The 27,742-nt window shown below is 34.5% G+C and overlaps 4 long non-coding RNA genes and 1 pseudogene across 4 annotated transcripts; 3 read left to right on the forward strand and 2 right to left on the reverse strand.

Annotated features, from left to right (window-relative positions):
- Window positions 1-1,544: 1,544 nt before the first annotated feature.
- Window positions 1,545-4,356, reverse strand: LOC139907636 (uncharacterized). The gene is made up of 2 exons (XR_011784363.1): window positions 3,175-4,356; window positions 1,545-3,113 (listed from the first exon to the last, which is right to left on the reverse strand). It is a non-coding gene; the product is annotated as an uncharacterized lncRNA (long non-coding RNA).
- A 5,868-nt stretch (window positions 4,357-10,224) lies between these two features.
- Window positions 10,225-11,522, forward strand: LOC121131730 (lactosylceramide 4-alpha-galactosyltransferase-like; annotated as a pseudogene).
- Window positions 11,523-14,371: 2,849 nt separating this feature from the next.
- LOC139907701 (uncharacterized) lies at window positions 14,372-14,941 on the reverse strand. Its single transcript, XR_011784435.1, has 3 exons — window positions 14,816-14,941; window positions 14,574-14,633; window positions 14,372-14,506 (listed from the first exon to the last, which is right to left on the reverse strand). It is a non-coding gene; the product is annotated as an uncharacterized lncRNA (long non-coding RNA).
- Window positions 14,942-20,149: 5,208 nt separating this feature from the next.
- Window positions 20,150-21,447, forward strand: LOC139907702 (uncharacterized). Its single transcript, XR_011784436.1, has 2 exons — window positions 20,150-20,372; window positions 20,458-21,447. It is a non-coding gene; the product is annotated as an uncharacterized lncRNA (long non-coding RNA).
- A 2,769-nt stretch (window positions 21,448-24,216) lies between these two features.
- Window positions 24,217-26,251, forward strand: LOC121120187 (uncharacterized). The gene is made up of 5 exons (XR_011784364.1): window positions 24,217-24,998; window positions 25,059-25,567; window positions 25,633-25,879; window positions 25,938-26,072; window positions 26,127-26,251. It is a non-coding gene; the product is annotated as an uncharacterized lncRNA (long non-coding RNA).
- Window positions 26,252-27,742: the final 1,491 nt, after the last annotated feature.

Genomic DNA, 27,742 nt, shown 5'->3' on the forward strand with positions numbered 1-27,742 from the left:
AAATTATATATAAAACCATAGCCTGATGCGGTCTTTCAGAAACTAAAGATTGCTCCATAGGAACAGACCTTATTAGTTTTTTTTTTTTTTGACGAAATTGCACTTATACGGCTTTCAACTGACGCCTTCTTAAAAGGTGCGTCAGTTGAGTAGTTGGTTAATGGTGCTTGGTCTCTGTTAGCTTTTTGGTCCGAATCCTCATCCAAGCACACCCCACATTTATTCTGCGCTCTACAGGGAACTCTGGGTTGTTAAGGAAGCGTAGTATCACTTCCGTTGGTACTTACAAGGGGTTAAATTCAAGTCCAGCAAGTCTAATTTTGTCCTCATTATCACGGCTCTTAGTACTGGTCACAGAAGAGGTATTTCACTTCCTCAAGGAACTTGTACGTGACCAGGTATTGTCTGATCCTTGGAGTTCTGATTTGAAATCCAAACAATTTACAATAAGAAATTTTGGGGAAAAAACACTCTTGAGTTTTGGTTCACAAGAAAACTTTAGAGCTATAGTGTCGATAGAGCTAAGGCAAATAATTTTTGAAACTGCACATTGTCTTTCTTAGCCTAGATTTAAGTTGACTCCATCTGAAATAGCAAAGTCATTCGCATGGTCATGGTTGAGGGCAGACTTCATGTCTTGTACATGCGAGTGTTTGCCTGTTAAACAAAAAAGCTCTCAGTGCACAAAAAACCTTATAGAACAAAGCCATATAATCAGAATCCAGGTAGGATAAGTACCATCCATGTCGATCTCGTTGGACCACTATCTCTATGAAAAGGATATTGATTCCTGCTAACAATTTTGGATAGGGCTACAAGATGGACAAAGCATCTCCTTTAAAAGAAACTAAAGCAGAAAATATAGTGAGTGCCTTTTTTGCTGGATGAGTATCGAGATTCGGAGTCCCTCAGACCATACACTCAGATGGGGGAGCTCAATTTACTGGTTCCCTATGAAAACGCTTGGGACAACTCCTTGGTTCCAGAAGCCTAATCGCCACTTCGTATCATCCTGAGTCCAATGGCATTATTGAGAGGTTTCACAGGACCATGTTGACTGATCTCGCTTCAAAAAGGAACCAGGATGGTCTTCCATTCATTATGTTAGGCCTTCGTTCTACCATCCCAGCTATACCAGGAGCAACATTTTCTCCAATGCACTACGTCTTAGGTTCAGCCCGAGGCTATTGTTATCGTTGACCGGACGCACTGCTGCTCCCAACGACAAAAGCTTGTTTCAAAGCTTCAATGAGATTAAGCATGCTCCACCAAGAGTTATCCCCAAGCCTCTAGGGAGAGTGAGGGCCGCGTTGGAAGCTCTTAAGAAGTCCGATTATGTTCTGGTCAAAAAAAGCTCATTAAACTATCCCATGCTCCTACATATTTTGCCCTTTTAAAGTCCTGTCGAAGTTGGAAATAACCTTTAGTCTGGGCATGGGACATCGAACTGATTTTGTGTCAATCAACCGCTTGAAACTGGCTTTTGGAGTTGGGGATATTCAAGGATTTTTATTTGTGCAAAATAATTGAAACTCTTTGGGACATAGAATAAAATACAAATATATTTATTAATATTTCATTTTCTACATAATTATAGAATATGGGTGTCCTCAGCTTCCAATACGTCCTTAATACCCTGATGAGGTAGTCCTTGGACAGCCTAGGTCTAGTAGACAGAGGCCTTAAGGTCATCAATATTTGCATGGCATATTTGACAGTATTTACGTTCTATGAGTCACTTTACAGAGCAATCAAGGGGATTGAGATTTGGGCTCTGTGGTGGCCATAAGCTCCAGCTGGTGCATGTTTCAGGTCAATGAGGAGCTTTCCACAGTGTTCACGGCGATTTTTCAGGTGGGACTCTGTGAGTTGAGGCTGCTCATAGAGAGGGCTGCAATTCACTTTTGGTGGCCCTGAGTACTTCATAGCGACTGAAAGCCATGTTCTTGGCAAAGTCAGATACGAAAATCTTGTTATTGGCTTGAAAAGCTTCCTTCACGTCATATAAGTCCTTCTTTTTTTTTTGACTACCACTCTTAGGCTTTCTGGTCATATCGTTGTTATCATGTAGGCGCTTTTGAACTCGGAAAATCGTTGCCTGAATGCTCTAGTAGCCTTGATGACATCAGCAAAGGCGATTCCAGCAAGCAGTAGTTTATCTAACTCAATCCCCTTCAGCTCATCAGACTTGATGAAAAAAAGTTTTTATCACAAATAAATGTTAAAAATGTTATTTTTATGGAACCGTCAGAATTTTTCACTAAATCACTCAACTCCGAGTTCATTTTTTTGACTGATGGTATATTGCAATTTTAAAATACTTGATTCCTCTGAATTGCCTGTGAGTGGGATTTTCTAGACCCTTTCTATCATTTCTATTCATTCTTCGCAGCAAGTATCTTCTTTATTCATATGGTGACTTTCTTTTATGACAACATTCTTCTGCAAAGTGACCAAAACCATAGCAGTTCGACTTTGGCAAAGAGACTATCACAGTGCTTGACTACGTCTGGAACATATACCATGCCTATTTTAACAAATAAGTTAATATTATATGGTAATTTAATGTTAGGTAAAAGTTCTTCCATTTTATTCTTTGCGTTAATAGTGGACGATGTGATAGTCTTAGATACATGGAGTCCATGTTTTCAGGATTCAGTCGTAGTGTCCACAGCAAGGCTGCATTACTATAGGTCCGTCATTATGAGTGATTCTATGGTCGTTTTCTATTTTGGATACATAAACAAGCCTCTTTCATTGTTGACTCCATCCTCTTCAGATGGCTTACGGTTTTGATCGTGAAGGGATTCAATTCCTAGTGTCCTTCTCCAGCAACTGACTGATAGGATTGTTCTCCACGGATTTTAGGTAGATTGTCGTTCGTTTTTCCAATGAGAATAAGACCTCTTGATGTTTGGTTGTTTATTATGACTTATTATTAGGTAACAAATAATTAAGTTTGAATAAGGATTAAGTACCCTCATTATAGAATTTAAACTAAGGGTAAAAATAAATCAATTTTGCTTTGAATTTACTCTTATCCGAGTTCATAGATGTCCAAGAACAAAAACGCCAGTACGAATTTGCAGCCTACGACTACCCTTAAAGTATTCCTGAAAGTAAATCTACTGTCATGATTCCTGGTAGATATAAGAAAAAGTCGTAATGTCTTACATAATTAGATATGATCTCCTCTGGTCTCATCCCTCAGGCAACAGATGGACTCCAAGGGAACTCACCCTCCTCTGAATACTCCAAAAACCAATTCACAACATCTTTCACACAATGAGACCATTCATCTACTTTGTTGACCCTTCGATGTGCTAGTTAACCGAATAACTTGAAAAAGTTGGGATCCTTCTTCTCTTCATCTGCCAATATATTTTTCGTTTCGCTCAACGTTCATCCGCATGACGTAACGAAGTTATTTCTTTATAATTAAAAGGTTCTGCGAATTGAATTTCATCTATCCTCTGGTATTGTCTCCAATTTCAAGATAGAAATAGAAAGTATGACGTGCGAGCAAACTTTTACAGAATACCCGATATCTTGAGTTTTAAATGTCTTATAGTATTGACGTATTTTTTTTTTTTAATATTATAAGACTGCAAAGAGTAATGAGTTACGATGAGAAATGAGAAAGGGTTTAGTTTGAATATTTTTAATTGATGGGTTTATGTAAAAAGTGCCTCCTTATTTAATTTAGTCAATTTCAGTATTAGAATTAACCAGATTCGTAGAATATAGATGTTAGAAAATCATCCCAGTAAAAGACCAGCAAATGCTGTTGTTGAAAAATTAAAAGATTGAAATTTGAGTAGCAAGGTTGTTTGAGACTTAAAAGTTGAATTAAACTTGTAGTAAAAGGTCTCAGGGGCGTCGGCAGGAACAAAAGGCTTTAGTCTTTCCAAAATCAATTAATTTTTTTGTTTTGACCCCATTTTATTTTTTCATATAATTTGAATAAAATTTTGTATGTCAGCCATCTAATTATTGGGAAACTCAAAAATATAATTTCCAGTACCACATGGGTTCAAAAGTATTGGGCCTTAGATAGAATACAGGTTTCTATTTCTTCAAAATTTTCTTTTTTTTAAATTAATTTTTTTCTTCTTTTATTAATGTATTTGCTTGATTATGTAGAGTCCGCATAACATTTTTCAAGTCATGGCTTAGCTTTGAAAGGTATTTTTTATCTTCAAGAAGTACTGTAAAATAAAAATACGAAATTATTTTTCATCTATTGTTTTGAAAATAACAATCGCTCAAAAACTAAAGAACATCTTCTCATGAACTTTTTACAGCTGTCTTTTGAAAGTTGGTACTAACTGAAAATTCCTTTCTACATGGTATTCTTTACGTTTATAAATCTTATCCTCTTGTAAGCCCTTATAAAATTTCGCAAAACATTATCAGAGTTCTGTCCAATTTGAAATTTTTACAAAGTTAAGGAATGTCTTATGTTGTTAAAATGGCGAGAGTCTTGAATGCTGCTGTTATAAACTCGTTGCCCTGGTATATTCTGCATATATGAACAAAAACATTGTTTAAGTGCGTTGCATCTAAGACCTCTTTGAAATAGGCAAGGAAAACATGCACAGCTCCAAACTGGTAATCAAGTCGAGTGAATTGATTTTTTTTGTAGAAGCTGTACGACTTGTGAACTCCTTACTCCTCTAAAATTTGATCGAAGTCATCCAACAATGACACTATTTATTTCAATTATTTATATTGATTATACTATGCTAACTTTTCTAGAGTTTGGCAAAATAAAGGACTCAGCAGCTTGTAAACGATAGTTTTTGTAAGATTTATGTACTATCATTGCAAATTGTGTCTTAAAGTATTTAAAACCCACCCGATAAAGTTTTTATAATACGTATTTACCCATTTTAGAAGTTGATATATAGATAATACTGTATCACTAGTAAAAAAAGGGATCTGGTTGCATAAAATGGGATTGTTTACCTTAGTTATGAGGCAAATGCCATTTTTTTCTCATAATATATCTGCATAGGTTAATTAGAACCTAAAAAAATAGCTAAAATTAAAATAAAATTTTGCATCGTACAGCCTATTTACATCACAATTGTAAAACAGAATTGAAATTATTATGGAGAAATAGTTTAGCTAATGAAATATTCATAAACTAACATGTGTCCTACTTTGTCATTTGTTACAATATAATTTTCTCTCGTTGCCATTATTATAAAGTAATTGAGTTTACCTTGAAATTATTTTGGTAAACAGATGAATAATAAATAATAAAAGCATTTGTCTCTGTATTTGTCAAAAGAGAAAAAATATATAAATAAGAATTGTTTGATTTATTCATGTTCATTTTCCCAGCTACTGAAATTAAATTCATTAAACATAGCATGAATCATTATATCATTGAGTAAATACAATGTTTTTGATTACTATTTTGTTTTAGGCTCATATGTACAGATCCCTCTTTCGTCATCTGTGTAACTATTATAAATACATTTTGATCCACCTCAAATAAACGTTTTCTGGCACAAATTGACACGAGTGTTCATTTTTCAGGTTACATGTTATCGAACGTGAATAAAAGCTCTTTACAGCCAAATTTACATACAATATCCTGTAAATATAGACCAAGCTTATCTTCAAAAATGCCCCGATCTCCTAGTAAGTCACATCACGATCTGGTTTAATTAATTCATGCATAATATTGGTGTATTTTTGAACTAACAACCGATGTTGAACGTCCTTCACAAAAATCGTCGTGAGGCTAACTCCGACCTCAATCGAATTCCTACCAGTTTTTTTGGTTATACTGTAGGATTGTGCAAGATCTCCATATAAAAAATTCAGTTCATTAATGCACTTTTGCCTGGATACCTTACGTCTACAGTTATCAGAAATGATTACACGGAAGGGGTCGCTTTGTTAATTCCACTTTTTTACTGAAAATAATATTTCAAATCTATATAAGATGTTTAAATCACGTGTAAATAACAAAGCGTTATGATAATAAATGAATACTCGTAAATACTAAGCCATCCACTGGATAAAATAGAAGGAGCTTAGAACAGAAACGGTTCTTTAAGGCCATAAATACAAATAAAAGCCTATTTAGAACGAATGGTTGCACAGAATATATTTGAGGCCACCCTATATACTTCCTGAGCATGCATGTACTTTCTATTTATATACAGTGTCGTTCAAGTAAATCTGGACTATCGTTAACTCCATCCTTAACAATAAGGAAAGTGTAACAATTTAAATCGGTTATTTCAATTTTAAAATGAGAAGTTACGCAACTTTTAATTCAAACTAAAATTTATGATGCATCACACATCAAAAAGATGTTCAGTATCCAAACTACACAGTCTACAACATCTTCACCCGCTGGTAGGAGGAACAGGAGAGGAAATGGAAGTGGAGAAATTCACAAAGAAATCTTCTTAGATGAAGTATTAAGGCAACCAGAGTGGCCTCTAGGGATAGTTATGGATGTTAATGAGGGTAAGGGTAGTATGTTAGAAACGTTTCTATCTGAGTGTCTAATGGTCGAACATTTACAGGACCATTGGGTATGCCTTCGGAATTAGTATTGATTTAATAAATTGATAGTTGAAATACATATTTTAATTAAGCCATTCTTAGGGAGATTGTTATCTATTATTTTCCTATTCTCTATTGTGTACCCCCACATACATATTTGTATTTTTTCGTGAATATTTTTTTTTGGTATCATCTTATTATGAAAAGTAGAGTCATTGTATTCTGGTATTAGAAGAAATAAAGACGCGTTGTTGTCGCGTATAATTAAATATATCAGTGTTTAATTACTTTGTCCCGTATTATTGGGCTGTGCTTTATGTGGAAGCAACACTGATATGTTGCTCCCAATGATCCGAAGGCTACAATGCTGGCCAGAATCTTGGTTTGAAAGACACAGGACATTCGATCTGTCGTCCTGGATGTTGTGGGATCTGTTGACTGTACATTGCTTCTCATCCGATTAAAAATTGATTTGGTTACCATGGGACTTCAAATTGTTCAGCAATTTTCTTTACGTGGTCAGGCCTCAGGCCAAATGACTGTCATTTTTTCTGCTAGGATATGTCTTTTGTAGGGCCCGTATGGCTTCATTCTCTGTACAGTAAATAAGGGCTGGAGACTGTTGCACGGCTTACTTCGCACTTTTTGGAAATAATGTTAATCAGGCAGTTCACAGGCCAGTTAACCTACAAGCAATCTGGGATTTCTTTTTTTTATCACTCAAGGATTTGTTGGCTTAAATATGTATATCTACGGGTAATGTGTCAGTATAATCTGATATTCTATCTACAGGGGGGACAAAAATTTACATAAAATGAAAAAGCATTAAGATACAAACATAAAACTTACACAGATAATTTACTATGATATTAGGAACACGTTTTACTCAAAATAGTCCCCCGGGACTCCATACACTGCTCCAATCTTGTCTGGAAAACGGACACACGCACGTTAAAGGTTCTCCTCGTCACTTTGGGCAAAATCACGTCTGATGGTACGCTTCAGCGAGTCTAGTATGCTGTACGGCATGGTATTTACATCAGCTTCAACTGCGAACCAGAAATAATAATACAGGGGATTAAGGTCAGGTGACGAGGGTGACCACATTTCACTTGGCCAGAAATTCGGCAAATTCACGTGGCACCATTCTTGGGCCTTCTTGGCCGTATAGACCAGTGATTTGTCCTGCCTGGAACGTGTATGCCACTACCCCTGCCACATTATCCATCCACGGCTTCACTACAGTGTTCATCACATTGATATAAACATCTGAATTGACTATCAGAACCTTTGCAAAGAAATAGGGAGGAATAACGTGGCCTTGATTTGATATCACTCCAAGAAGCATAACGTGCGCTGGAAACTTTGTTTAAGACAATATGGAGATTTTGTTCAGATTCGAGCATAGCCACATATTATTGCCACTATTAACCTTCTGGTCTTGGCAAAAGTTTTTTTCATGACTGAAAAAAATCAACTTATTGGTGCCCTCTCTGTTCTCGTTTTGTCTTTTCAGAAAGTTCAACTATTTACGAGCTCGAAGCACACGTGACTCCTTCAAACCAAACTCATCTGATACAATTTTGTGCACTGTTCTTCGGCCAAGATCAGTTTCCTGCAGAAATTTACGCATCAATTTATCAGGATGTTTGTCAATTTTGCGTCTAATTTTTGCTATTTTGGATGTCGGAAAAGTATCAGAGGCCCGCTTTGCTTGCCCCGGTGTATATCATACTCGTCTCGGTTTCCACCATTATCAACAAAAGTCTAAAAACTCACTTGTCCCTTATAAACTGTTTGTTTGGAATGTTGCTCAGTTCCCTTATTATGGCATTTTCATGTCCGACGCGGATGAGTATCACAATAACTCCCCGAATTGGTTCCTGTCTGCGAGACATGCTGTAGTAAACTAAAACAAGTCAACAGTTGCTGTGTAGAACACTAGTCAGCTGCTCAAAAGAGGTAAAAAGAGAGCTTCTAGGATCAGCTTATCAACTACCTGCATAGTTCAAAAGTTGTCCACGATTAGCACGGCCACCCTGTACTTCAAATGCCGAAATGGTTATCATGAATAGCCAATTGACCTTTGAGATCTCTCATGACGACGGTGGCTTACTGTGGGGGTTTCCATTTTGTCAACACCAATGATTGCAAATCTCTTTTCGATGGCTTGGATTTTAATGTTCTTGCTAAATTAGAAAATATCAAACTTATCAGTGAACTTTGTCAAATATGACATGTGCAAAACCAGAATATCACAAATTATATTGAGATTAAAATTGAAAAACTAGTAGGATTTTCATGTGTAACTCCCATGCTAGACAATTATAAATAGAATTCCCCTTTGAAAACTTTGAATAATTGTCGACATGAAACAAATAATGATGTGTCTTCCCAGAGTATTTACAAAAGCCAAACTTACAACTATCATATCTGTGACCTGTATGAAGACAATTATATTAAAGATTTCCAAAACGGGTAATCTTAATGTTGTGTATTATCACTAAGTCAGTTTCTCCCTTTCTCAATTTCCTTACTATCTCAACTAGTTAAATAATGTATGTACTATGATAGTTGTATTTATATATTCATACGCTGACAGGTTAGATACTGCAGGGTAGTGTGACCTTTGTAATAAATTGTTGCACATAGTTAGTCTCCTCCACACCTTTCCCTCGTTAACATCACCACACTTAAGATGCTCTTTTAAAGATGCACTCTTAAATGAACTACATTTCCAGAGATGACGAGATTCGCCCGAACATAAAAAAAACTTTATCATTAACACTGACTTGTAATATGTTCATGTTCGACGAATGTTCAAGTTGGACTCCAGTCTCAGCACTCTGACTACAATCTCCAATTGTTCAGTAATTTTATTTATGGTAAAACAAGAACAATCATTGGATCTCGCAAAAAAATGCTCCAACCCTTCTCTCAATGTTCTTGGGAGTCTTATTTTCAATTATTGAGATCACAAATCATCTGGTGATCTCTTTATTAATGAGTACTTTTTTTATTTCTAAAGGTCTTTTTACAGATGATAAAATGTCATAAAACTGACTAAGACCTCTTTAGTTATTCTTACAAGGAAGTAAATCAATGAATTCTTGAATGAGCTCGTTGATAACCCATCTGCTTTTACCATAAAAACGTTCCCTTGCATGTTTCATTTCTGCTTCTTGTTCATATATATGTGGGGGTACACGGAGGAGAAGAACATAATCATAATTAACAGTCAGTGTCATTCCCTCCATCTTGATTGAGCCAAAGGAGAGGGTGGGTGCCTACAGGTACTCTGCACTCTTGTTTGACAGAATGATACCTTGGATGAAAGCTGAGGCCAATGATGTGAAGTTCCTGTTTCAATAAGACTCTGCCCCCTTTCAGAAGGTCTGCAAGTTTTGACAGCTGGTACCCTAACTTTTTATGTTATTTTTGTTGCTTTTTTTTGGGGGAGGGGGTGAAGCAATTTTGTGATGTTTCCTATACTGAATATCCCAGTGTTATAGAAAATATAAGGGCAATTTGTTTACTTCTAATGCATAACACGTATAAAAATATTTTTTCTCCTTTTCTCTGCTTCTTTTTTGTGATCCATGCAATTAAAATAGGTGTAGTGGAACAGATGTCATCTAATATTTATATACATATATATATAAAGATAAAAAAACGATTGATTCAATTCAAATAATATATAAACATTCCAGAGAAGGTGTAAACATGCTCCAATTGTTAAAAACTAGTTTTATGGCTGTAATTATCTCTATTTTATTGTTAGTCAATTGGTACATATTCTTCAGTACTAAAGGAAGTTTATTTAAGAAGATAATTCATTTATTTATTAGTACTAATGATATATTACCAAATTTAATTTGTACATTTCAACAAATATGACAATCTGAAATCCATTTCTAATATTATACACAAAGAACTCTCCTTCTCAAATAATTCTCAAATACCCTTGTTTGCTAAAACAATCAAAAATCACACCATGTTTTACGAAGTAAATATTCCAAAAGACACGAGTTTTTTTTTCTTTTTGGAAACATCTGGAAGAGCACACTTAACATTAAAGGAATTATGTGCCCTTGAGAGTGCAGCTAAATTACATCCTAGACAAAAATCTTTTATTTATGACTAATAAAACCTTTGAAAGAAGTGCACCGGTGCTTGATACCATGCAAAAATATTGTAATATTCAACTCCTTAGCATTGATTTAAACTACGTTTTTAAAGGAACAATCATAGAGCATATTTGGCTTAAAAACAAAATTCAAAATAGTGTTTACCTTAACGCCCACATGAGTGATATTTTAAGATACTGGTTCGTATATAATTATGGCGGCACTTATTTGGACACGGATATTATTGTTCTCAAGGAATTGCCTCTCAACTATAATAATGCTGGAGTTGAGAACATGGAGTCATTATTAGTAGGCAAGACAAATCATTTTAAGTCATAATCTGTATGCATTATATCTTCTTTTTTTTACTCCCGCTATGGTGTCTTGCATTTCATTCATCATCACAAACTTCTAAAAATGATTTTAGCTGATCTTTCCCAAAATTGTAATGGATGTATATAGGCCAAAAATGGACCTGTAATGGTTACATCCAATCTCATCAAACTTTGTAAAGCCAAAACTATAAAAACGATGGATGATGCCAAATATCATAATATTCAACTCCTTCTCCCAAACGCATTTTTCTCCATTTATTATCCATCCTGGAAATTATATTTTGATATTGGCTCAAGGAAAATTGTAAAAAAGAGACTTAATAAAAGTTTAATAGCTCATTATTGGGGAAAATTGTCATCCAAAACAAAAATAAAGTTAGGAATGACCATTCATGACTTAGCTCTGGAAAAAGGTCCCCTTATTGCTATGTACTTTAAATAAATTATGGTAATCTAATTAATTATTCTTTTAAATAGAAGATTGTATAATAAGACCGACATAAACATATTAAATACATAAATCATTTTGTATATTGTATATTGCATTAACAACTTTTCTTGTGGAAAATTTGTTTTGAAATACAATATAATTTCTTAAGAATAAGCTACCCGAATTGAACTATCTAAATAGTCTCTTACTGTGTTAATTTAGAAAATAAAGTTCAAACTATAATTAAAATTATATGAAAGTTAATAATGTAAACAAAAGGCAAAAAGGAAATTATTGAAATTAAATAAAAAAATCGCAATTATGAAAATTAAAATAAAAAAATTATGATCAAAAATCATAAATATATGTAGTTTATCTTTTTAAAGAATTGGATAATTATGTAGAATAAAAACACTTATCTTTTCTATATTCGAAAAAATAAACAAAAAGTAACTAAAAAAAAAAAAAAAAAAAGATGCCACATATTCAAAATAGAATAGGAAAAAAATTGTAATGACTTTTACTAATGATACATACTGATTACTGATGCATTAGCGTTTAAAATAAGTGTTCCTCAAAATTTCAAGGAACTTGCTACTACAACCAACTACAGGAGCTCCTTGCTTCATCCGTACGTGTCATCTTACCCCTGAGAAGGAAGAAATTTTTAGAAAGGCAATAACGAAGGTACTCTCGGAAGGAATAATCTAGAGATCAAAGTCCAATTGGTCGTTACCTATATATCTAGTATGTATATCTCGTACATCTAGAGTATGTTAGTGAATTACAGACAATTGAATACTCTGACACTCCCAGAGCATTATCCAATGCCTCATATCCACAATTTCTTAACGGATATTGGGGGAAGCATTTTTTCTCGAAATTAGATCTCAGACGGGCCTATTATCAAGTACCAATGTCCAATGATGATGCTAAGAAAACAGCAATTACTACATGCACTGAGCTATATGAATTTATCAGGATGCTCTTTGGCCTACGTAATGCGTCAAATACGTTTAAAAGACTAATTGATTCTCTATTCAGACAAATAAGTTTTGTTTTCGCCTATATCGACGATATTATGATAGTTTCGACCACAGAGAAGGGACACCATAATCATGTAAAGATGGTACGTCAAGTGCTCAAAGACTCTCAAGTTTCCAGAAAATTTCCCAAAAATGCATTGTTAAGGGCATGAAACAGAATCTTAAATGCTGAGGTGAGAAAAGAGTGGAATGAAGAATTGGAGTCAAAAAAGGAGATCACGTCGGAGTCACTAGTTTGGCTGTTTCAATAAGAGGTCTTACTCACTTAGACTAATAAAACGTACTGACTTTTTTCTAGTAAAATCTATTAATATTATTATTCAACACTAATGTCCTTAGGGGACAACTGGTCATATTTACTGGTGTAGCTAATTGTTCCATATATATCCATTTTAATTAGGGCTGGGACGGTACACATAACCCACGGTTTGGTATTAACCGCAGTAAACCCTTCACAGAACCGGGGTTGGTAAACTATAATGGTAAAAGTGTTTTAAAAACAATTAACGTAGTTTTTCCAGTTTTTTCGATATTTTATTCCTTAATAATTTCGGTTTTGTACAAATAAATTATTCCCAAATGTACTAAACTTTGATAAGGTATTTTTTTTTTCTCCTCTCTTTTCTTTTCCCTCTTTTCTCTTTCCCCTACAGAAAGCAGATCCTTTTAATTATTATGCAAAGAAAAAAAAGACAAGAGAAGAAGAACACTGAATAATAATAAAAAAGAATTGTCAATATTTGTGACCGGATTAACGTAGCTTTGCGCGTGCACGCGTTTCTTCTTCAAATCATTCCAGTAGCATAAAACAGTTTAACTGGACTCCGTGGCATTTAGTTTTGTAAACATTAAAAAGAAACCCCGTAATACGTGTCTCTATCAGCATGTCTTTATCAGCTCCTGGAGACATCAAGAAAGCCAGTCCCTATCCTTCCATGGTTCTCCGTAGCATTGCTTAACCCTTTTCTCGAACATGATCCGTATTCCCGATAACTCCCAGCAAACCACGAAGAGGTGAGAGGACGTTTCCACTGTATCTTTACAGAAATCACACTTTCCTTCTTCTTCCAAGGTGTCTTTGGAATTCGTATGGAGAGAGCCTGTCACTAATGGGTATCGAAATAGCATATGATTTGAGTTGTGTAGGGGTGATTTAAAATACTTTCCTCAGTATTCAGTCGTCAAGAGCGACATTACTATTAAGTAGCGGTTTCTTCATCAATACTCTGGGGTTGTTATGCCTTAAACTCCTTGCTATTACAATTTTAACTGATCTGCTGGGAACATTTCCAAAGGCCAATGATGTTTTGGTTATTCAGAGCCAAGTATGCTTTAATTTTAATAGCCAGGCCCTGAACGAACACATAACGCTTGAATGTGGCCCACGATGTGAAATGAGTTTGATACCCCTGGGTTAAATAGTAGTAGTATTTATGAATTTACAATTTTTTTTGCAAAAAGATGATCTTGCCTACATTTTCCCGTAATCAACAAAACTAATTAGCAGTCCCAATATCGCTAACTGTCGAGAAAAAAAGATTACTTTATACCGATGTACGTATAGCTCTGTGGCATTGCAAAGCTAACTTGGAAACATTTGTAAATTTATATTAATTATCCATGTACCATACCACTAGGTTTTCGTCAACTAGGATGCATTTGATCTTATTTTATTTTATAACTGGGTTTATTTATATATGAATGTTATGTATAATATACAGGGTCCAGTTTTACAATTAAGAATTTTCGAGACGAGGACATAAACCTTTTAATTTATTACATTAGTAGAGATATTTACCAATTCATTTATATACAAACGTAGAGATCCTCCATGAACCAAATCATTCGATCCAAACACCCTCAGTCTCAACCACGGCCTCCAACCTAGCACGGAACCTGCTTCACGCCTTGACCAGTTTATCTTTATTCATATTGTTCACAACATCAATAATAGAGGCTCTCAGAGAAGCTAAATTGTTGTGAGCACGCTTGTTAGACTCCCTTTCCCAGACACCCCACACGAAATAGTTGAGGGAGCTAGGGGGCAACATTTCTTTAGACCAGAACATCAAAATTTTTAATATGTGCTAATATATATACGTACTAGACCCATGGTACAATTGTACCGAACCAAACCGCAGGACAACCTCGTACCATTCCAGCCCTAATATTAGTAAAACAAAAGTTTATATGATTGTTGTATTTTTTTGTTTGGTGGGTAGAACTTCTAACAATTCAGTTATTTTAATAAAAATATATGAAAAACACCACTTTTTTATTTATAATTTTTTTTCTATAAAAGCAGAGTATACAAATTTCGTTTAAAATTGAAGTTATTGGACTAACATAACAATAATTCAAAAAGTGGATAAAAGAAAGTAGGGAGCTTGACTGTTTCTGTTGTATTTCATCCAAAGTCAGCCTCCTCACACCTTGGCCTCTGATCTAATTTCAACTGCGTCACTGAAAAATAAATAGTTTTTACACAAACAATTGCCTAGATCTATTATTTTATTTGTTAGACACAGATGGGATCAAATTGTATCGCACTGTCTCAAGTTCCTAACTGAGTTTTATATGCTTGCCTTAGAGGAAGAGTGTCAAACATACTGTCAGCATTCCCTATTGTTTTACGGTTACGTTTATTCAATTTTTGGCACCACACACCATTGTCACAAATAAACTTTGATAAACTGTGCTTATAAAAATTAAGTTTGTGGTATTGATGTAAAAGACAATTTAGTGTTGTCCAGAGAGGTCGAGTAAAGAAGAGCTCGACAGGTAACTTTCATCCAGCTGAATATGTAGAACGATATAACAATAGGAGTTCTTTTAATGGGATGCTTCGATTTATCTTAATCATTTATTTTAATATAAAAAACGCCCTTTCAGCTTGTCCATTTTATTGTGGATGATAGGGGGAAGAGAGAGTGTGTGTTACCCCCCCCTCCCCCCCCACATCTTAATTTACTACGGAAAGTATCGCATGTAAATTGAAGCACGTTATCAGAATATCCAGAATTATCCCTTGGACTTTAGAAATAATATATTCAATTTTCAGATTTTGTTTGTATTTCGAATATGTTGCTACAAGCCAATCTAAAGGGCAGAGTTCTTGGCCGTACTTTTCACGGATAATACAATCAACCATTTATACAACGGGAACCACTTTTGAGACAAAATGAAACAAATGTCATGAGGTCTCGATGATTGCTAATTTAATGTAATTTTGTAATGATTTTACTGACAGGCCACTTAAGTTTAAGTGTAAGCTGTATTCGGCCCCCAATGAAAATGAGTCTCACAGCCTAGTGGTTGAAATGTCTATGTATAAACCAGCATAGATGGTACTCCAGTACAGAATTGTGTCTTTTTTAATAGACTTAGGACCGACATTGATGACTCCAACTTTACTCAGAAAATCTGTACTTGACTACAGTTCTGTTAACGAGTGACTCATTCACATTTTAAAGCTTGGAGTTTTAAACTTCAACAAGATATAATTTATCAATTAACTAGATTATTAAATAATTTAATCAATTAATTCCAAGATCTCATGCATGGTCCCTCATGGACTTGAGGAGATTGGTATAAGATGTTTTCTTTAACTCTTCAGGGTCCAGTTTAGGAGTTTTGACTGAGACTTACTGACGACGTAGACCATGGTCATAGAAACGCCTATGTGCTTGGAGTGCACGTATGGAAATTTGTTCATCACGTTCAAGTTTCATTTTCTCCACTTGTGCGTAAGTTAGAGAACTAACGTTTGTTTTGTTGTGTAACTAATTATTTATGTTATAATATATCAAAATTTATATTTATATTAATCACTCAACCTTCATTAATTATTGAATTACAAAGAGTTTAGATTTCAGTGGATCATTCTCTATAAACATGATATAATGGACCCCGACTAGAAAAATCATATTATTGGACTAATATACTATAGTATCATCATCATTGATAAAAATACATCAATTGACGAAATGGATATTTGATCCCCCACATAAAAACACTATTGGCTATGTTTGCAAATTTATTTACATTAATGCATGCAACTTTATTGATATAACATTAATGTATAAAATGACTAACAGAATATTGGAATTTTGCATATCCTATTAATACATTTTTTGATACAATATATACTTTCAATTTTAATAAACACGTAAGTAAATCTGCGTGTAAAAAAACAAGTTCTTATTAAAACTTAAAAGTTTAGTTCAACTTTATTTCTCCAAGTCGGAAACCTTTTTAATTAAGTAAGCATAAGCCTTATTCCAAGCTATCATTTCATGCATTGGTAGCGAGGGATTTTACTTGTTATCTGTAGTTTTTTGAGGTGGTAATATTTTGATTGATCATTGACGTACATATATAAATTTTCTGAATAATTTTATTTCTTTTTGAAAGTTTCAGGAAAATAAATATTTTTGTTGTGTCTTTTAGAACCATTTTTTTATAAAAAAAAATGTTCTTTTTGCCAACATTCATTCCACCAATGGTGGTTTTGGTAATTTAAAGTCACTCTTATACACAAAAAAAAAAATTAGTGAAAAAGTTAATTATCCGTTTTGTAAGCGAACATCCTTTTTATAACATGGTAGTGAACTGGATAAAAAGAAACCCAAATGCAAAACGTATTTGAGTATATGATAAACAGTTGAAAAGTTTTAATAATGATGTAATTTTGACTTTGTACCATTTTTTAAACTTTTAAAATGTAAAAGATGAAAATATGAAAAAATATTGACTAATTTTAAAATAATCTTAAAAACATGAATTTGAGGTTTCAAAAAGATATATTTTGCTATTCGTATAGTAAAAACAATAATCTTTATTTTTGATAAAATAATTTAATGGCATATATATATATATTATTTTATGCGGATTTTGGAAATAGAATGTGTACGCATCAGTTTTGATGAAGTTCCATGTATTATTTATAATAACGACTTATAAATTCCACCATTAATTTTCGGACATACTGTAAATGGTTAAACATTGAAAGAGGGAACGTGGTTCTCTGTAAACCAAAACTGGACACTTCCCAAAATTTTCTTTTTCGAGTGTACACATATAATTAAAATAATAGATCATATGATTGAGTGTTGTTTTTTTTTGCAATTTTAAGTTGCATCTTGTGCAAAAAGATTTTTCTTATTTTTCCCATATCAAGCAGAAATGAATTTAATAACTGCAAAAATACAAGTTCTATTATATAAATTTCGATGCACAAGAACTCAGTTACCTAAGGCTTTTACAGTATTATTGAAGAATGTTGTGTTTAATATATAAAAAAATTAAAACAATTGTTTTTGTAAATAATGAGTAAAAAAAAGTTATACCAAGGTACAAAGTTGAAGTTTCTTACAGGTGATGATTATCCATTCTTTTTTTCCATGATACAAGCTTTTGGTAAAAATGCTAATAGGAGCCAGGGAGTAAACTACGACTTTGTTAGTATTAACATCCTTCCCGTTAATGTCAGTTCAATCATCATGCATCTTTGCAATTTGGAGTAGGAGACACATCGACACAAGAGGATAAATTCTGAGGATCATCATTCATGAAAATAATCTTAAAGTAATAAATGAAGGAAATGAACCACATCCGAACACACAACCTGCAAACACCCTTCCCTGCACTAGCAGCCATACACAGACTGGATGATGCGCTACCATCACCTCTAACAAAACCTTTGGGTTTCTGAAATCGAAAAGCTATCCGATACAGTAAACACTTTCGTCATTGGCATGCAAACAGTGAAATACCCAAACAGAAAGTATCTTCACCACCAAAAGGATCCCTCCTCTGAGAATATTCCAACGTCTCCGACGGAGAAAAACATCTAAAGGTCATGCACCTCAAGCCCAATGCCGTTCCTTTCAAAGTTAGAGGTCCCAGTTCTATCCCTCTACCTCTTTCCGAGTAGGTAAAAGAACATGGTCGATGAACTAAAATTGCCAGTGGTCATCCAGAAGATTTCTAAGCCCACCGAATAGATCCACCCTATGTCAATCGTTGCCAAGGGAGAAAAACTGAGGCTCACTGTCGATCTAAGAAAGTTAAATGAACTTGTCTTCAGGCTGGAGTGTGTTTCTTTATTTACTAATGAAACTTCTATATCTTGATCTTGATTACTCTGATATATTCTTTCTGTATAAAAAGTGTATATCTTGTACCTTTTAATGTTAAGTGTAGCATTAAATGAATATTATTTTTCAGTATAGTCTATGTGGCAAACATTAAACTTCTCCTGGATCAAAAGACTCCTTCATTGTGAAAATTTCTGGGCTAAAAGAAATTAATGAAAAGTATATAAAAGTTACTAAATACAACTTCTTGGACAGAGTATGTATGGGCCAACGGAACACCTTTCAGTTAGTTAAAAATGCGGACCGTATTGGTGAGACATGGGATCATCATGGAGTGGTATTTTCAATTCCATGCTTCCCCTTTTCGGCCCTAACAAGCAATTTAATTTTAATCCGAGACTGACGTGTAAAGATGAGTTTCCCAAGGAGGTCTACTTATATTCAGCTTGTCAGTTCCTCTGCCTGGGGGAAGTGGATATGAAAGACTTTATACCATTATGAACTGCTCGAAAAAGTTTTTGACAGCTTGGGGGCCATGCATCAAACGGGTCTCCGATTCCATTCCTCTTCGCTGTCTAAAAAAATCCGAAAATTAGAAGAGCCGTATTCAACTGTCAACAACGTACTAACCCCGAAGTCCTTGTGAGGAGAAGAATGGAGAGGCTTGGTCTAGACTGGAACTCCTGAAATGTGAGCCTGCACGTAGTATTCCAAAATCCTTTTTGCGACACAAAGAAAAAAAATGCTTTAAATATAAATTAGCAACATATTCTATCTTTACCAACAAGAGTCGAGATACCCCTGAAGAGCGGATGTGTGATTTTTTTGCAACTATAATTAAGAACTCCTCCCACTTCTTTTATTTTTGCACTTGTATTGCCCCTGTAGCGAGAGTAGTAGAGGCTGATATCTGGCTCCATTATTAGAAGAGGTTGAGTCCTTCCGACTGCCTGGTCTCGACGTTATTAAACAATAGGGCTCTTTACCCAGTTAATTAAGGAAAGAAGGAGGGGAGATATTTGATTTATATATATTGATCTCTTTTGTATGTGTTTTTCTTTTTTAATTATTATAAATTTAGATTATTCTGCTCGTCTCTTACGAGCACGTGGGAAGGTGATAAATCACATCAATTATCCCACGAGGCGTTGCGTTTCCGGTGTTTATAAAACATTGATAAGCATGTACTACCTGTGCATTCAGTACGCAAATAGTAATATACGAAGTACTTTTTACATATTTCGTATAGATAAACAAAATATATATTTTAATATATTTATGTAAGAATATAGATTCACACTCTGTAACTTTTTTTTATAGAAAGTACATAATTTTATCAATAATATGGAATAAGTGTATATATTTCTGTAATATATATTACATAAATATCAATAAAAAAAAGTATATGTGTTGTTAGAAAGTCATCAAAGTTAAGAAGTACATTTTTATTACCAAAAATTATTTAGAGTAATAAATATTTCATATAAGTTTTTATCGAAAGTGGAATTATAATAATCATCAATTATATATTGCTATATAATTGCATTATATTTGGATTAACGTTTAACCAATTAATTCTTAGATAAGGAAGAGAAGGGTTGGCTGTGGATCTTCCAACTAGGACACAAACAAAAAACGAGAGAAGAGAAATTTCAATATTCTGTGAATATGAACTGAGTGGAAAGATCCTTGATTATTATCACTTTTGATTAGAAATCATTGGAACTGGAATGGTCCATATCAATGAAAGCTCTGTTGTATATTAGGTCCAGTACCTGGACAGATCTGACACAGTGAAGTTGTTTGTAAGTCGTTAAATAAATTAAATGTAGCTCACTAATATTAATAATAAGCTTTCCCTCCCTCTTCTTTTCAAACCTGAATTTCCAGGACCAATGATATTGTAATAATTCATCATAGACTCGATTCTACGTTAACTCTTCCTCCAGGGTGTACTACAAGAACTTATTAACTTGGTACCCACTGGACTCTTCCTGGACTTGAAGTTATAATAACTTATCCTGGACTCTACACTACAATAATTATCCCTCATTTATGTGCAACGAGAACTAATCGTTGACTTAGTGCCAGGAGGACTCATTTTGGTCTTGATTTTATTATAAGTCATCCTTTACTCAGCGACTTAATTATTTGTCCTTGTCGATGAAGAGTTGTCTAACCTTGCTGTAGTTTTTAGTCAATTAACTAAATTAACACACTCTTGGCTTCGGATTAGAAATACATTTTTTTATTAGAAGAAATTGATGTTTACTGCAATCGTAAGGCCTCCCTTCAAAACCAGTTTGATCCAAGAGATAGACGTTTCATAACAAAATCCGAAGTCACATGTCTTTTCCCCTATATTTGGATAAAGGTCTATAAATTTTTTTTCCCAAAAATCCTGCTATATAAGCCAGACCCTGTTCTACATAATCATTGGAAACTTGAGATGATTATTCTGTAATACTTTTTCAGTTTTAAGAGCTTCAAAAAGTCCAGAATCTTCTTAAGCTTACAATGATTCAATTGCATCTTCATCATGCTCCTTTTTTTGTATACTTGACGAAAAGTAATGACTGGTTTATTGATTTTGTAACTATTTCGCAATCATCCTCATCATTTAACTCCTCTTCAACAGCTGGATTTCTTAATACAAGAACGTGATTTTTTTTAATTAAAATTACTTTTAGTCTTTTCAAGGCTTCCACTGGGGATGGATGAGAATTATTTACAGTGATGGGAGCATGCATTTCCAGACAATCTTGATTTATATGAGTATTTAAAATGAATTTAATTCCCTCATCCTTGATACTTTGACATAATGATTTTGTTTTACGTATGGAGATTAAAATTCCCTTTGAAATATAAGCTGAAAATTTAGTCTAGTTGGGACTCTGAGATCCCTCTTTAAATTTCCATAAGCTTTTCCTTATCAGTCTCTGTTTCCGAATTCATACTATTTGCCTGGGCCATACTTGCTTCCCATAGTTTTTTCATAACATTTTCTTTTTTCAAATGTTCATACGAATATCTCTGGAGGATTTGGGTTCATCAGAACTTGGAGAAGCAAAGATAATATTGAGGGAGGGGACTGAGAGGAGTCAGCTAACACCAACCAGACTGCCTTAGAAGACACCTGTTGCCTCACGTTTATATATAGTCACCATGATTCTATAGAGTGATGCTTACAACTAACATTTTTTTATCCCCTTTCAACCACGACTGTGAGAAGAGAGAGGAAATACTATATGAAAGCTAGCTTTCTGTATATTTGTTGGTGCCAAATGTTGATTAAGATTTAGAGAATAGTTATTAATATATTGACGACTATTATTTACGTTAACTTGAAAATTTCATCAAAATAATCATATTAACAAAGTATGAAATGACGCAAATTATAAACGATTGGTGATATATTTAAGCTAAATAAGCAATTATTTTTAAATATGTTATAATAGGGAATATAATAGAATTATGGATCTTCAATGTATGGCTGAAGGGTTGCTCCAACATCTAATTTTATTTTCACACTTCGTAATACTGTGATTTTTTCATCTACCAATATTTCTAATATTCACAATATCGACAAATTTTTTCCAGTCGCAATATATGTACCGATTATCTCTACTACTCTGATTGATGAGTTGTACAAATGTAATTTATGTATCAACACATTACTTAATATGGCGTCATTTAAACGTATTTCATAACTTTGAAAAGCAGATGACATCCTGTGCAATTCATTTATAAAATCGTTCTTGTCCAAATTTTAAATGAGACCGAACTTATTGTTTTTGGGACCGTACGGCGTTACGTCATCAATACATAAATGTACACTATATATCCTCCTCTATGTGCTGCACTAGACTGGTATAGAAAATGGTTAAAATATTTTTATGGATCTATCACTAAATTTCTAGCAATTCATGTTTATGTCCCACCGATGTGCTTAAGGGAAGTTGTTGGGGTTCCCACATATCAGGAGATCAACAGAAGAATACTATACCAATGGATCATTAGAGCTTTTAGAGACCTGAAGATTCATGGATTGTATAACTGCCCCGGTATTCGGTACCACCTCCAGACCCAATGAAGCTGCTAAGCTAATAGTAAACATTTTAGATAAAAAGTTCCAGCATGCAGTCATTACCTCAATGATGAAGATAGTTGTACGTGCACTTTGGATGGAGTTGTTTAATAAATTTATGTTACCAATCTACATGGTTCAACCACTTCTGGGACAAACATGTTAACTTGAATATAGCACATATCAAAAGAGAAGTAAGCTTTACTTTCCCTATCATAATTTAAAATTAAAAATCCGCCCAAAATAATAAGAACTGTTCAAAATTAACAATGTATATGACGAACTACAATGAAAGCTCTACAAAATCTTTGGCGTTAGCTCCAATGTCTGTGCGCTCACCCCCGCAGAAACAGGGTTTGTTAATAGCGTAATTCGTAGTTCCATCTCAGCACACGTAGGGAAATTTGCCAAATTAGCACGACGGGAAGACAAATTTTCTATGAACTGCCAGAGTTTGCAGTGGTGATAGTTAGAATATTGATCCCACCCTGTTTGATATCTCCCTTGTATGTTGAGGTTATTTAAATGCACGGTGTTATCTGTCAGAAGGGCCATGTCACAAAGAAAATTCTCATCTTTGAGCTTTTTCTCAGTATACTTTCCTCAACTCATCCACTTGATATCCCTATGCATTTGTAAGGTAAGTCCTCATAATCGGCATCCACTTCATGCAGAAAGGTGATGAGCCTTCGGTGACATATATATATATGTTCCCTCCTTTGATGATATTGGTGACTTTTGTCACCAAGTCCATGGCATGGACCAAATGGCCAAATTTAAACAACTTTGCACAGTTGGCATCCTAGAAAGATTTCAAAAACATAGTTGTGGTTGAAAAATATAATTTTTTTGTGTCTTTCTGTATTTTGGTAACCACGGCACACCAGGCTTTCAGTACATCTCACAATTAAAAGGACACTACTCACATAATGGATGATGCAGTTTACCTGCGCTCTGTCTGAGATAGCTTGGTGATCAAAAGAGTAAATACTTGTTGTTGAACCTCAATTAAAGTGGCATTCATTGTTTTAAAGAATGTACTTCTTTTTTTTTACAGGAGTTTTAGCTACACACCCTTGTTGTTAAAAATGAGCCCTCTACTATTAATTTATTGTATGTATAGAGTTGTATTAAATCTCTAGTTGCCAATCTCAACAGGCTTCATATTTTTCCAAAATGTTTTTAATTCTTGAGAAGACAACATCTCTAATTATAAAATCATAACTTGTAAGTATCCTAGATCATGACATAGAGTAACAATGATGGTCTGTCCGGAGTTTTGAGTTTAAGTCATTTCTGGACTCCGAGTAGAATAGGGGATTGAGTTATTGCAGTCTGTTTGTCCTTGCTATATACGGAGTTGCATTTGTCTTTATTCCCTTCTTCTTGCAACTGCCAATAGCTGATCTAATAAATTGTCATAGCAGTTATGTCACTCTCTTCCTAATTTTTTTTTTTTTTTTTTCAAATGTACAGGACTATCAAGGTCATTTTAGGTTTCTTTTATCTTTTTTCATGGCGGCAGGAAACATTTTATGCATTCTTTTCTTTTCTAATTAAGAAATGGAGCCAACATCAATGATATTCCTGGAGCTAGAATCGAGACAAAGGATCTTGAGGATGGAAAACATTAACTCATAATCAACAAAGCAGACATGAAGGATAATGGAACGGTAATATGCAAAACACCATCAAACAAAGGAGATTAGATTCCGGAATCAAAATCAGCATTTACTGTCATCAATGGAAAGGAGGCTCCTAGAATTGGGGATGTTGGGCCCATAACCGATGTTGCTAAAAAACAATGTAATATGACTATCCCCTATCAAGAAAAGGGGAAACAATAAGAGCTTGAGATATTTGTAGAAAATGATGGGGAAATCCTCAAGACTACAAAAGATGTTCAGCTTACCGTTTATGGAGATAGTATTCAATTACACGTCATCAATCCAAAGAGAGAGAAATGGGGAACCTACAAGGTCATTATGAAGAATGCCCAAGGCTCTGATGAAACTCATATTAATGTTAATATGCTTCAATACCTCCAATCAATGTTTACATGGACACCGTCTTCTAAGATAATATGACTGTTCACTGGGGTCCTCCAAAGGATAATGGAGGGACAGACGTCAAAAAATCATTATAATAGCTGTGGATACAACATCCGGAAATTCACACTGGACTACAGTCGGTCAAACTGCCACGGGATCAGAAAGAGCTTATAAGGTGGATCATTTAACTCCAATCCACAAATATAGCTTTAGAGTTTGTGCAGCTAACAAAATAGGACAGTCCAATCCTACCAAAATGTCGGGAGATGCCATTCTTACAAAAGATCCATGGGGTAGATGTACAAAGAAAAACATGCACTACGAATAATATTAATATCCTTATTTCTCTGTAGATGACTGATCCATATGGTCAGGCCAATGTGGTCGATTGGAGCCCTGTATTTGCTTAGCTTATATTGGCTCCAACAGATAATGACGGTGTTGCACCCATTACACAGTATGTTATCGAGTACAAGGACAAGAATATGACCGATTGGGCAGAAGGAAAGTCTCTTACTGTTGCAGAAGTTGAAAGCATGGGAAATCTCGTTAAAGAAAAGCAAGATGGACTTATTGAAGGATGTGAATTTCAGTTCAGAGTACGCGCCGTCAATAAAGGTGGTCCTAGCATGCCCTCTCCACCCTCAAATCCTTTTCACTTGAAAGGCGATGGGATGCATGACATCACTCTTAAGAAGGGCCGTCTAATTCGATATGACTTGTGGTTTGAAGGGGAGCCTGCACCTACAGTTGAATGGCTGCGAGATGGTCGTCTAACCCAACAGATAAAGACATATCTATTGAATTATAGAGCAAAAACGCTATCTATACCGAGAAAAATACCGTTTTGAATATACCCAAGGCATGTATCCTCAGAACATATACATCCTCATTTATAAATGATTAACTATATCTATATTTTTACAGCCTAATAGAGACCAGGACACTGGAATATATACCATTTGTTTAACTTGTGAATCTGGTACTTTTGAGGCCTCATGAAAGTCAATATTTTGGATGTGCCTCTAGCACCTAGGTCTCTCCAACCCGATGAGGTGCGTGCAGAATATGCCAAATAAAGTTGGCAACCTCCATTAGATAATGGTGGTACTCCCATTACAGGTTATATAGTCAGATACATGGAGATTCTGGAGAATGGGTTATAGCTTGCACGGTGATTAATTTGAGGTAGTTACTGATAACTCTTTAACTAGAACTTGTTCTTCTTGCAGTCAAGTGGATGCAACGCTACTGCTAAGGGTTTGATGCCCGGCCATCTCGATCAATTTGAAGTATCTGCCATAAAGAAAGAAGGTCAATCCGGTTTTTACCACATATCCTATTTTGCTGGAAAATCTGTATAATTAGTAAAGATTGTATTAAGAGGAAAAGTGATTTTAAATGCGATTCCCTCATTTCAGAACCTCCCAGTCAACTTGGTGAACCCATTATTGCAGACTGTGACAATAAGTATGTGACTCTTAAATGGGCCAAACCCAAGAATGATGGTGGTCGACCAATCAGCGATTATATTATTCAAAAAAAAGATAAGTTGGGAGACGGTTTTGATGCTCTTGTAACCGATGATCATAACTGTGTTATAACAATTGATGATCTAGAGGCTCGTGTTGCAGGTTTAAGTGAAGGAAAATAGTATCAGTTTAGAGTTATTGCTGTGAACAAATCTGGAGAATCAGATCCCTCACCCGAAACTAGGCCACATCTTTGCTGTCATAAAAATCATGAGAAAATATAATATAACAAAAAATTATAATTACTTACCTTTTTTTTGTATATAGTTTTTCCTTCGATTGATAAGGGTCAAGCTGGCTCAAAAACAGTAAGGACGAATCCAACGGCCTTTCGACAAATTAAGTGCGGAGGATAATCCTCCCAAAATTCACCTGGATTCATCCTCATCATGCTGTAATCTCCGCCAATAATAGCTTTATGGTCATAACAGAGGAGTATCAAGTAAGTAACATTTTCAACTCGTGAATTGATGCATGAGTGGATTATTTTTCAAAAACATTTTTGCCAAAGGGGCATTTGGCCTGAAAAAGGATTTTCAATATATTGAACAATTAATTGAACTCCATATTTTAATGAGACATAGGGTTTTTTTATGTAAAAAATATATTTTTTTAATTATATTTAGTAATGCTTATTATATATACACCACAAAGTGACAAATGATTAGAATATAGTTCAAATCTTAACATGAAATCGTGAACGACATAAAACCTTTCCATACAATTGGCCCTATCAATCTGTACCATCATTAAATATATATATATGTGTGTGTGACAATATTACTCGTGCATTGATTCACTAAACAAATTAATTGAAGGAATTAAACACTGACTTTTGAATTTATACTAATCTCTATCTAATTAACTTTCCAAACCCTTAGGGACTGAACCTGAACATCGAGTTGAAAGACTTTTGCGAGTGGCGCTGGAGATTAGTTGAATAGATGGTGTCAATGAAATCGAGAACTGAATTACCATAGCTGAGTGACAACGCGCTCGGGAGATATTAGGCTCTTGAACTCAATTTGCGTTCGATACCAAGTGATTCCTAGAGAAAGAAATATATATAATACTTTATTTATGTTTATGGATTTCACTAAATCAGTGCCACTCCATCTAACCAATTAAAGGAACATTGAAAAAAAAAAAAACGAATCTTCAACGTATGAAGTAGCAGCTTACGTTTCTCTGGAGCTTGTCATCGAACAGTTTGCCTCGAAACGTTTTATAATTTAAAAATGCCGAATGACAGAAGCAAATGTGTGGAAGATATTATCGATGCTATTAGAAAAAAGCTCGAGACTAACATTCTATCATTGTGGTTAGGGTTCAATTCGAAAATATAGATCAATAAAAACATGAGTTAATTGATTACTTTCTCACGTCGATGAAGTAGTTTTCTGAGCAGTCCCTTTAAGAAAACATTGGAAAGAACATAGTCAATTCATTTGGACTCACGATCATAATGAATCATCTAACAAAGTCGACAAGTTGCTTCGTTCAAC

Source organism: Lepeophtheirus salmonis, chromosome 1 (genome assembly GCF_016086655.4).
Source record: "Lepeophtheirus salmonis chromosome 1, UVic_Lsal_1.4, whole genome shotgun sequence".
NCBI classification, from domain to species: Eukaryota; Metazoa; Arthropoda; class Copepoda; order Siphonostomatoida; family Caligidae; genus Lepeophtheirus; species Lepeophtheirus salmonis.